The sequence below is a fragment of the Caretta caretta genome, chromosome 2, assembly GCF_965140235.1.
Source record: "Caretta caretta isolate rCarCar2 chromosome 2, rCarCar1.hap1, whole genome shotgun sequence".
In the NCBI taxonomy this organism is placed as follows: domain Eukaryota; kingdom Metazoa; phylum Chordata; order Testudines; family Cheloniidae; genus Caretta; species Caretta caretta.
Window position 1 is genome coordinate 175469238 of NC_134207.1, and position 13101 is coordinate 175482338.

The following is a 13101-nucleotide window of genomic DNA, read 5'->3' on the forward strand; positions in this document are numbered from 1 at the left end:
AAAAAGAGGGAGGAAGTGAGGCTTAATTTAGAATGTTTATAAAGCAGTTGAGCTCCTTAGATGGAATGTTCCACGGGTCTGCCCAGATCCACTCAGTCCCCTGCATGCACAGTGTGTGTAGGTGATAATATTTTAAAAATGCACATATGCTTACTGCGCGAAGTTGCATGTGCACTAAAGGAGGCCAGGTTGAGGGCCTTCTGTGACTCAGGCCCTGTACGTCAATCTCCATTTCAAAATAGCCATTAAGCTTTCTGAGGCAGCTCCTCTGAGGACAATTATTGTACTTTCTGCTTGGTTCTCTGAATATGAGCTAATATATTGATTCAGGAAAGAATCTCTAAAACACCTGGCACCACAAGAACATTCACTTTTTCCTCATGAAAAAAAAAAGGGATATATTTAATATTGATTAAAAAAAGAATATATACAGAATGTTCTTAGATCAACAGGGTAGTGTATGTGCAATTGTTAACATTTCCCACCACTTGACAGCAGTGCCAAAATATTGAAAAATCAATGTTTTATTTGCTCTTAAGGTCCTCCAGAAGTCTAGCTAATCCTTTGCTATTAGTGTTTGGAACTCAGCTATAGCGTCATTCTAACGCTTTCACTGGCCCAATGAATATTTAATTATTGAATTAAAGTAGAATAACTTCAATAGGAGAGACTGAGGGAGACTCACATTAGAATATCCCACAGTCTGGTAGTTAGTGCTGAGAGGTGGCTGATCCCCGTTTAAATCCCTTCTCCCCTTCAAGAGAAAGGAAGACTTGATCCAAGGGTCTCACATGCTGGGTTAGTACTCTAGTCACTAGATTAAAGGTTATAAAAGAGCTCCTCCCCCACCAATATTTCTCACTGCAAGCCTCTTTCAACACTGATTTCAAATGAGGATAACATTCTCCTTCACTTCTCTCTAAGTTATTGGGTAATGTGTTGCTAAACAGTTTCTGATGCTTGGTCTACACTTACGTGTAGGAGTCTACACTTAAAAAGTTTGCCCGGCATAGCAATGTTGGTTAGGAGTGTGAAAAAAATCCCACCCCTAGCTGACATAGCTATGCCAGCAAAAACCCTAGCATAGACATAATTACAATGGCGAAAAAGTCCTTTTGTTTATTTTGCTTATTCCATTCAGGAAACTGGTATAAGCTATACCAGCAAAAGCTGTGTCTCCATGACACTGGCAAACCCTTTCTAAAGTAGACAAGGCCCAAAATTCACCCCAGAGATTGCTGCACTCCAGCGTTAGATGTAAGTGATTTCTGTGCCTATCATGGGTAAGGTCTGTAAAGCTCACTGGGATTCTTTTTAATACAAGGGATCATGATAACAGTCTACAGATGGGTGAAAAACATCAAGGAAATGAGAGAAATTATTTAGGATAGGAAAGGGAATTTAACTAGGAGTAATGGAATGAAATTACGAAAGGGAGAAATCAGGGAAAGATTTTTGGAAAGTGGCATCGATGAGGCTGTGGAACAGTCTCCCAAGGGAAGTAGAGAAAGTCCCATCACTGAGGAAATTTAAAAGTAGACTGGACAAGACACTAGTATTGGCAGGGAGATGGACTGGATAAACTACAAGGGCTTTTCCATCTTTACACTGGGTGATTCAATGATCACACTTACTGCAGCTCAGACAGAAGGCTCTGGTCTGCCGCTGAGAGATGGAGACAGGTAGCAAAAATGTGTATGTTTGTGTAATGAAAAGAAGACAGAAAATGCATTTACTTAAATAAATCCCAAGAGGATCTAGTCTGTCTGGAACTCACCCTGCCAGGCGGTAGCCATGTTGAGTGGAAAAAAACAAGTGAGTTAATGAAATGAGAAAATGATGAATGTTACAGATTGCAAAACAACAAATGTGACCAATAAGCAAAGACAACAGTGACAGAGAATAGTGGCCTGGTTCTGATCTGACTCCTGTAAATTAGGAGTAAGTCCTATGTAAAATTGTCATCAAACCAGAATCATACCCTAAGGATATGAAGGGTCAGGGGTTAATAAAATATTTTTTTTCCCCACAGACAGACTGGTGAATAGCTGAAATATGTAAAAGAGTGAGTATTTTTCTGAATTTATTCTACTATCGGGTGGCTCTGTATATTATTCTGTGTTTTGGGATCACAGTAAAAAGTGTTCTTTGAAACAAAGCATTGCTTGAACTGATAAGAATGTACAGTCCCAGTGTATCAAAGACATAGGGAAGGAACCAAGTCAAGTGGAAGGGAAAGCTGTACAAACACGGAGGAGAGGTTATCCCAAGGACTCCATGCTGCTAGAGCACTCTGCTGAAAAGTACATTGTGGGGCTGCTTCCCAAAATAGAAACAAAGAGCCCAATCTTGATGTCACTGGGAATTTTGCCTGAGAATGGACTTCAAGACTGGGCCCAAAATTGTTTTATATCTTTTGGGATGAGTCTTTAACATCAAGGCCCTGTCTGCCCCTATAGCACACTTCGTAGCCCTAAGACCCTGGTGCCATTGGCAAAGCGTACCCTCTCTAGACAGTTGTGCTGCATCTGGGCACCAGTTGATTTCTGCTCTCAACCCTACTGTTGGCTGCGTTTCAGTGGTGGAGTACATATACATGACCTGGTTTTCAGAGGAACTGAACATCCACAACTCCAACTGAGTCAATCGGAGAAATGGTTGCTCAGCCCCTTTAAAAATCAAGCCTTAGGTGTCCAAGTTGGGTACTCAAGAATAGAGACACCCCAAACCAGACACCTTTGAATGGTCTAGATAAGTCAGTGAGCTGGGCATCAGAAGACCTGGATTCTATTCCCACCTCTGCCAAAGGTCTTCTGTGCAACTACAGGCAACTCATTTCAGTTCTCTATGCCTCCATTTCCCCTCTCACCCCTAGTTTGTCTTGTATATTTTGTTTTCAAGTTAGTTGGGGCAGGGGCTGTCACTCACTAGGACAATGGGGCCCTGATCTCAGCTGCTGAAATATACATAATGAATATACCGTAATTGCTTCACAGCTGAATGTATGCGTAACTTCTGTGGAAAAGCAGTACTTCAAAGGTAAAATACGAGGTACAGTACACGTGACAGCAAGGGAGATACATTCTGTCCACCTACTGTACTTGATAAGTCAGCCGGTTCTTTACTAGGTAATTACAAGGACATAAAAGGAAGGAGGGGAATTTTCAGTGAATTAGCCTATGGTGTGGCAAAAACAGTATTGTTCGTTTCAGTCTTCTCCCTGCTTCTGACATGACTAAAATCCCTCCAGTGACAAAAGATTTGGCTCTTGTCCTTCATGCAAGCACGAAAAATGATGGTAGGCAAGAGCTGATCGTTTTTCATGAACAGCCCAAATTAACTGGCCTTCCAGAGGGGGCTTAAACAAACTTTTTTTGGGGGGAGGGATTTGCACATCTTCTTCAGTGGTTGCTACTCTAAACCAGTGAGTCTATGAATCCATGGTTACACCACAGTCTATGCTGGCCCCAACTACCTCTTCCCATGCTCGTGAAGACAGCCACAGTAGCTTCTCCTTGTCTGTAAAAGGTGTGGAATACCACCATGCAATAGAACAGAGCAAGTTCTGTTGTGTTTTGGACCTTGACCATCCTTGGAGGGGGATGCAGCATTTGGCTCATGAAACATATTTATAGGTGTCTCTTTGCACAGGTTGCAGGCCTGTACTTAGTAGAACAAAGCAGAGAAGCTAGCTAATTTAAGGCTTGGGTTTGGGCAGGCTTATATTCTCTATACCATGACAAGTTTTTAATTTCCAAGAGGTAGGAATGTAAATTTTTAATGATGACTGGAATAAAGACTTTTTCTTAATCATTAGGCCTCTCACGGTCACATCACTAGCTCTCTCTGTCTTAAACTACACCCGCTGGGTTAGCAATCATATTGAGTCTAATGGTATGTCTGCCTTCAGAGATTATGAACATACTGCGGGGGATGGGGGAGTAATGGGTGTACACATTTCAAATTGCAATCTACTCCCCTGGTTTAAGATATGAATGCACAGAAATTCACTCTACACCAAGCCACCAAGTCCCTTATGAAAAAAAAAAAGGACAATATTCAACTTTAATGGTCCAGAACACTAAATCTTACAATAGAACCATCACAGTGTCTTGGATCATTACTGTGAAAGAGTGTAGGAGGTTGGGGGGTTTTCTAAATAAAAACCGCCTGATAACTTTCACTTTATCTAGAAGAAGGGAAGCTCTCTCCTTATGCTCTTGAATTGAACTGAAAATGCATCTGAGACCCTCATGTAATCATTTATGGCTAAATCAGTGTCTTTGGCCCAAATCCAGGTCTATGTTTGTGCACTGTGCCAGCCATTCAAAAAATCTGAAATTATGCTAGCTGTTGCACAGCATCTCTTTACCCCCGCAGGCTCTTTTCAATTCAAATGAAGGAGAAATCTGAAGCTAGATCACTTCGCTAAACACACACCTGCTGACATTTCATGCAGCTGTAATTGTCATTGGAAAGCGAAGTGTAAAATCAAAGAGCCCAACAATTAAAAGCAGTAAACAGTCACGGGATGCAGAGCATATTAAGTAATCCCCATAATACAACAGACGATGTTTAGATAGTGATTTGCTCTAAGTCTGACACAGTGTTATTGTATGTATCTTTGAGAATGTATCTACTTTCTGAAGTGCTCTAGTAATAACAGCAAGAGATTAGAGATAGAAAATAATTGATTTTATATTGTTTTTGGTATTCATTTTCAGGCACTTAGTAGCACGAAATAAATATTCTTGATTGACTCCACCTGCAGAATACCTAATTACAGGCTTACATTCCAGAGCTAAGCAAACATGGAAACCAACTGAATCACAACCTAATAGAACTAAATTACATTCCTATGTAATCAGTAATTAGACATCTTTGCAGGCAAAAATGGAGAAAATGTGTGCAAAAATGTGAAATTGATTATGCAATTAAATATGCACAGAAATAAATGCAATCAGTAGTAAATGTACTTCAAAACAAAAAAAGCTTCAGTACATGGATTATTGTATACATATTGCAGGAACATCGTTTTGCTTATTTTTCCATATTGTTCTCAACACTGCTTTTTTATTTTTGGAAGGAATCTGATGCTGAGACTAGGTCTACATTATGCAGCTTTTAGTGACACGGCTGTGCTGCTAAGAGGTGCAGTAGTGTAGCCGCTGTTTGTCGGCAGGAAAGAGCTCTCCTGCCGCCAAAAACTTCCACCCCCAACGAGCAGCATTAGTGTTGTTGGCAGGAGAGCGCTCCTGCCGACAAAGCGCTGTTCATACCGGCACTTGTCGTGAACAAAACTTCTGTCTTTTGGGTGGGTGTGTGTTTAACATCTCTGAACGACAAAGGTTTTGTCTTTCACTTGCCAGTGTAGACAAATTCTTAGAATCTAAACAGGTAAAAACCAGGAAATTAAGTTGACATGTACAATCTGAAAAATGATCTATGTACATATGCAATAATTTATTTTACATATGCACTAAACTAACCTATGTGGGAGAAACAAATATTAAAGGGGCATCCAACTCTAAAATAAATACACTTCTTTCTGTAGGAAAGTGTTTTATCTACTAATGATACAAGTCACTCCTACAAGTGACACTCCTATGATTACCACAACTGAAAGAAATTCAAGAAAAAATATTTTTTCTATTCTTGTTTATTTTCTTTGCAGATTGGACACCACTTCATCAATAGTCAGTTTTGATTTCACTATGTAAGTAATTTTCTGTTCTTTTGAGTGGGTCTTTCACACAGGAACAGATTGGCTACTAAACACGTTATTAGCCATCAAGTTTACACGCACCTGTCACGCTACCACCCTTTGTAGCTTCTGATTGGTTCAAGCTCAAAAAGCTGTAACCCAACAGGCTGATCTGAAACAGTGTCTGATTAAGCAAATTTGGATATCACCAAAGTTAGAAAACTGAACTTACCTTAAATCACTGAAGATTTTGCAACTTTTGCCTCCTGATTTGCCTTTTTTACATAAGCAATTTATTGATTACAATAAGGGGCAAATTAATGGCTTGTATCAAGCAAACTGTGGTCCCAATCCTGCACTTGGATGGGCTAGACAACTCCTGCACCTGGGCAGAGGCCCACTGAGTTCATTGACTACACATGGGAGCAGAGGTCAGCACAAACAGATCTGATTGTAGGATCAAGGCCAGTCTTTGTAGTACTTCTTCATAACCTGTGTAGGATTAGATAATGTTTCATATGCTACCTTCAGTGTTTTACTGTGTAACTCTGGGGAAATTTAGCAAGCCGCTGGTAAAAAGAAAATTGAAAGAAAGCAGTAATTTTTACCTCACTGGGATTCTGGAAAGGCACAGAAATATGCACTACTGGATCCCACTGCGGGATAGAAGGATAGAGGATAGATTTGATGTCCCACTACTCTTTGCTTCTTTCCTCCCTCCCATCCAAACATTTCCCCAACCATGGGCCTGATCCAGTGGCTACTGACATCAGTGGCAGTCCCTTCATTTACTTCAACAAGTGTAGGATCACACCCTATGCCACTTCCTACGCAAAAAGATTGCGCTGCTCTACAGAACATACTATCAACTCTGGAGAAGACATGAGATGCTCAGAAAGGATCTGCTGAACCCAGTCACTGGGATTAGATCATTTTACTAGGTGCTCTGATATGATGGCAGTGATTGTAAGAGGGAAAAGATATGATATGTCTGACCTACCTACAACATACTCTTGCTTGTAATGAAAGACAGACCTGGGATCATCACCATCATACTGTTCTAAGTAGGTAAAAAGCAAACACCCTTCTGCCTACCCTCCACCCCCACTTCATTTGTCAGAAACAGGAGAAAAAACAGGACAGATACAAGCACCATTTGACACAGAACATTTGACATGTGAGTCAGTCTTTTGTGATCTATAATATTAACTGGCATATTACAAAAATGTTCTGTGTCCAGATCTCACTTTCTGTTCAGATAAGAGAAATGTTCAGAATAACTCATCTCTCTATGCTGTAGGTATGTCTGGGTTAAGGCTGGGCTAAGGTTCCTTGTACAGTCTCCCCTCCCCCCCACCATCCCCACTTTTCTGTGCATTCCTATGGACACAGTCACAATCTAGCTCTTAAACAGAGTCAGGGACACTTATGCATATCTCCAAAGGGGCAGAATTGGAATCCAAAGGTCAATGCATTTTTGATTACCAGTGAGCCACATAAGACCCTTACTCAAGTGAGAGCAAAATAATAGATTGGCCTTCCTGGAATATGACTCAGGAAGATAAGCAGCAGCGAGGCTAATGGTTTGAATGGAGGGCTAAAATACTGAGTGTTTTTTTATTTTTTAGGTCAGCAGTAGGACAGCCATCCTCTTCATGGTGCACAAAGAAGCCCTGAAAATTGTTTTTTGTTTTTCAAGTTTTTATTGGAGTTTTTAAAAGAAAAGAGTTGTTGCTTTGGGGTTTCTTTAACTGGGAATTTCTTTTCAGAGTGCGGGTAAGAAGTATTTTTATTTCTTGCTTATTACACAATAAAAACATATCTGCTTTTCCCTGATTTGGCTGAACAACTTGTTGGAGGTCTCAGAGATGTTTGGCTGTGATTCTTCTCATCTCTGAATTGAAATCTTTAACAACACTTTCGCTCCCACACCCTCAAAATGTTTCTCAGGCATCTGAGATAGATTAAAAGCATTTAATCTGAATAAAAATCACTTCCTCTCTCAATTAATCAGGTTTTCATCCTTCCATGTCATCATTCTGCCCGGTCTCCAGCCACCAACAGCTTTGAAACAATAGACAAAAGATGAATTTCTAATGTAAAAAACCAGCAGCAAATTCAACAATTTTAACAAAGAGGCCATATCTAGACATCATAAAGCAACAAAATAGGGAACAAACCCAATTTTTTTCTTTTGCAGGTCATTGTTAACTTGCTCCTTTGCGTCTCCCGTTATGGCAAATAATGTCTGCTTAACGACCAGCTGCTCTGTCTCAATCTATTGAAAGCTCCCCACAAGCCAAATCCTTGTTTTCCTTTTCAATAGCCATAATCAAAACATAATCCAGATTCCCCTACAGCGGTTGAAGCTTGCTGTATTGTTAGCTACACTTTACCATTAACTGTTCTGCAAGCTGTAACAATATGAAGGCCTTTCTCACTAAGGAAGGAAACCTCTTTATGATCCCAGCTGGCAATGGCAAAGGACACCTGTACGGACAGGGCAATCTGAGCATCTTCCTTTCTGTAGTGTAATCTACAAATCTTCCTGCACACAATGGATATATACAACAAGTCTTTTATGTATCTTGCCAAACAACTACTGACTCTTGTGTGAGATCTCTTCCCGTGCCATTTTTTCCAACGGCAATGTCCTTCAGATGTGCAGTACTCTTAGGGTGCAGCACATTTCACCTTTGGGCCACCAGTTCCAATCCCGCACCCCTCATTAGGGACTGAAAGTTGTTCCTGTCTCATAAGTGTTTGCTGGCTCATCTGAAATGAAATGATGACTTCATTCCAGTTCCTAAGGCTACATCTACACTACAGCACTTGTGGTGAAGACGCTCTATGCTGACAGGAGAGAGCTTTCCCATCAGCTTAATAACTCCTGCCTCTGCGAGAGGTGGTAATTATGTCGGCGTGAAAAGCCAGTCCTATTAGATCATTTGGAATAAAATGCAATTAAATTCATTATGAACCTGAGCTTGCCTATCAAGTTCTCTTCTTAAGGACTGCTGCACTGGGGGCGAGGGAGTAAAATAGAGCCCAGCTGTAGCCAATCCCCATTCCCCAACAGTCCTGTGACCTAAAACTGTGTAGAGGAGACCCCCTTCAGGGGGCACTAGGACTTATATGGTGCCTCCACTCCTCTAGTCAAGTGGTCTTGGGGAAAAACTGCAGCAAGGAGTCAGCCACAGATCCCAGCCAGGAGGAACAGTTACAGAAGCAGCCAAAGCAGTGACCTTCAGATCCCAATGCTATCACATAATTTTCTGCAGTTTTGACTATATGCTCTCTACCCTGTGCTGATTGGCTGTTTGCTCCAACTCTCCGTTTCTTCATCTCAGCTTCACTTCATACCTGCTCTGTCCCCATCACCCACTTCCTTTCAACCTGCCCCGTCCCCATCACCCATTTCCCTTCAACCTTCCCTCTCCTTTCACCTGTCCCTCTCCGTTTAGTTAGGTAATCCCCCCACCCCCACAACCTCCCGCTTGAATCATGCCCCCCACCCTCCTGCCCCCCAAAAAAAGAAGAACTAAGATGATGCTTGCTGCCATCATATTATTTGTTCTGCTGCTGTGTTTTATCCCTTGGCCTTACGCTGTCTCTATCTTGTCTAGTCAGATTATAAATTCTTCAGAGCAGGGACTGTCTGCTACTCTGTGTTTGTACAGTGCTTTCCACAGTGAGGGTCCCACTCTTGGCTAGCCCTTGGGCACTACCACGATCAACATGATCCATCATCATCTGGTTAAATGGCACGGTGCCCACCAGTCTCCCACCACAGGGACATGTGAAGAATCCCAACAATTGAGTAGGTCTATTAACAATTAAAAAAAACCCAACCACCACCACCTACAAATGGAACAGTCTCTCTTACAATTCTCAGCATAATGTATGAGCTGTCTCCATTTCAGCGTTGGGGGTGGTGAGTTGCTTACAAGTCCAATTAATGTCACTGATGGATTAGAAAATAAATGCATTTTCTCCCCACAGAATAATCAATTTTAGCACACAAAGGTGGTGGTATGCTGGTTGCCTCAAGAAAAATCATTAGGAAGCATCCTTGTACTTGGGAGATCTGTCAGTTTCGTTATTGCAAATAGTCAGTCTCTTGTTTGGTCTGTGTATGTAACCGAGGCTTTCACCAGTTCACATTGAATTTACCTGGAGTATAAGCAGACTGAGCCAACACCAAACATGAGAGCAAATAGAACCTCATGTTAACAAGGAAAATGGCAGTCTGCTATGATTGTGCGTGAGCAGAAACATACGTGGAACCCTGGTGTGATGGTGAATAATGTGCTCCTGAATGTTAAGGTACAGTGGAATTTTTATAACATCTCAGATTCTTTCCTGTATTGCTGCAAAAAAATTAAATGTAGGTGGAACTAAACTCCTGTTATTATGAGGATGGAAAGAAAATTAAATTATTTAAATTAACCCATCTATTCTGGCCAACAGCTTATGAGTAATTCTGAACATTTTGTCACCTAAAAAGACAGTCAGATCCCAACAAACATCATATACCAGTTAGTATTTTAGATCACGGATGATTAACATGCATGTAAAATACTGTGTGTCACTTCAGAGAGCTTTGCTTCTTGCCTACCTTCCTGGCTGCTCTTGTCTGTAGTGTTTTTCTTCTGTTTCGGGCAGATGAAATGGGGGTGGAGAATAGAAGGGAGGCTTGTTCTTATGCAACATAATGACTGTTTTTATCCCAAGTCCCTCATAATAAGCAAGGATGAGTTTGCTTAGGGAACGTTTCACCTATTGCTTCTACCTATCCATCTATCCCACATTCATTACGATAGTATGCAAGTGCCCAACAAAGTTATAAAATCCAAATGATAGAATCCAGCTGATCATTTCCTTCCTTCCCCCAAATCTTTAGGAATGTTCCCCGCACCCACCCATCCTTCCCACCCACTTGGTGCTAAGTCAAAGAACTGAGTTTTGCAAGTATAGGCTGCAATTCAAGAAAGCGCTTAAGCATGTGCCTACATCCCATTGACTTCAATGGTCCTGAACTATAAGCATTTGTTTAAGCTCCCTTTCTGTTCAGGGATGCCGTAGTTTGCTGTAGCACTCTCATCTTCTTCTCTACTGCTGCGAACAGCCTGTGTTCACCTACCTAAAGGCACAGACCGACAGGGGCAAAACAGGCAATCCAACCACCCGTGGGGTGGAAGCAGGTGGAACTAAGTTGATTCCTGCAGTACAGTGATTCTCAGCCACTGGTATGTCTACCAGTATTGATTCTTTAGCCTGAAGCAATTGGCTCTCACCACTTGGGCCACATTCTAGAATGCAGTCCCTGATGCAGAAGAAATTATGCGTTTCTGCTGCCCTAACAGTCAAAACTGCAGCAAACCCATGAAAGTGACTTCTGTGAAAGGTCTCCTTTTGGGATCATGTATAACGGGGGAGGGAGGAGTTGATCCTTGGATCAAGTATGGAACCACCTGGTTGGTACACAGCTTGTACCTGTTGTACCTTCTCTGCTGTGCCTTCTGTCCCCACCTCCTCCGTCTCCAGCAAACACGCACACTCAGCAGTAGCCAGTCATGGCCTGACTGCATGGGTGTCTTTGTCCTGAACATATGTTGGACTGAGGATTCCTTCCCTAAGCCACATTGGGCATTGCTCAGTTATTCAGGCCTTCAATGAGAAGATTCTGTTCTGGGCTTCTGATATGCTTTTATTGCCCACTTCCCATTCAGCTGTGGAAGCTTTAATCTTCAACATTTTAGACTTATGAAAAGGAAGGTTCTGAAGATGCAGCGTGATTCTATGAGTAGGACCCTAGATTCTGTTCCCAGCTCTGCCACTGAGCTGCTGTATGACTTTGGACAAGTCACTTCACTTCTTTCAGTTTCCCCATATGTAAAATGTGGATAATGATATTGTAAAGTGCTTCGAGATCTCTGGATGAAAAGCACTAGCTAAGAGCTAGGTGTCATCACCATCATCATCATCATCCAGGGTTGGGACCGTCTCTTACTATGTTTCTCTGCAGTGCCTAGTACAATGGGCCCTGGTCTCAGCTGGATCTGTACTCAATACTGTAACACAAATAATAACAATAATAATCTAGGTACTTACATCTTTGCTCCCCATGTTACTATATACACCATATCCAGGATGCAAGTACCCATTCATCTCTCTGATAATTTCACCTGGTACATGAATAGCAAAAACCCTATACAAAGTGTGACAAAGTTCCTCCTCTACCTTGGTGGGTCTTGCGCTTATTGGCGGATTTGCTTGCCTCGGAACTTCACGGCAGCCCTCAGTTTAGCCGTTTTCGTGAACCCACAGTCCAAGTCAACTCCTCCTGTGTCTGACCAGGAGTTGGGAGGATTTGGGGGGAACCCGGGCCCGCCCTCTACTCCGGGTTCCAGCCCAAAGCCCTGTGGAATGGAGCTGTCTAGAGTGCCTCCTGGAACAGCTGTGCGACAGCTACAACTTCCTGGGCTACTTCCCCATGGCCTCCGCCCAACACCTTCTTTATTCTCACCATAGGACCTTCCTCCTGGTGTCTGATAATGCTCGTACTCCTCAGTCCTCCAACAGTACGCGTTCTCACTCTCAGCTCCTAGTGCCTCTTGTTCCCAGCTCCTCACACACGCACCACAAACTGAAGTGAGCTCCTTTTTAAACCCAGGTGCCCTGATTAGCCTGCCTTAATTGATTCTAGCAGCTTCTTTATTGGCTGTAGGTGTTCTAATCAGCCTGTCTGTCTTGTTTCCAGAAGGTTCCTGATTGTTCTGGAACCTTCCCTGTTACCTTACCAAGGGAAAAGGGACCTACTTAACCTGGGGCTAATATATCTGCCTTCTATTACTCTCCTGTAGCCATCTGGCCTGACCCTGTCACAAAAGACATGAAACATTCAATCCTAAAAACAAATCTCTCCTGAAACAAACTGGCTGGTAATGCAGGTGGCCAGCTTCACAGGCACTTTCCAATCTAGAAAACAGTGAACTTCTCAGGACTAGTTTACGACTGAACTTGATGTAAACTTGGATGCCATCCACCAATAACGCAGCTACACTCTGGGTAACAAATAACCTCAGTTCCCTTGACTAAACAAACAGTAATACCACAGAGACAAATTTATTTTCAAAGCCTGCTTGGTATCCTGCCCAGTTACTTGCTCCTTGTTCAAAACAAAAAAGATATGATCATTGCCTCATAAAGCACTGGCCACCTTTCCTTGTAACATTCTGATGACAGACTTGTTTATAAACTCCTTTATTCTTCTCTCAGCTTAAAGGTGGTCTGAAAAGTAAGGAAAATGTACTTGTGCTTTATTATTTTATTTTTTTGCTTCTGTCTGCTATAAAAAAAGATGTGGAAGTTTAGATTTGTTTTGTTTTAATCAT

At 41.9% G+C, this 13101-nt stretch overlaps 1 protein-coding gene across 1 annotated transcript in view; it reads right to left on the minus strand.

Moving 5' to 3' along the window:
- The window catches only part of VOPP1 (VOPP1 WW domain binding protein), an 83773-nt gene that overhangs the window by 16423 nt on the left and 54249 nt on the right, over window positions 1-13101 (minus strand). The window lies entirely within an intron of this gene.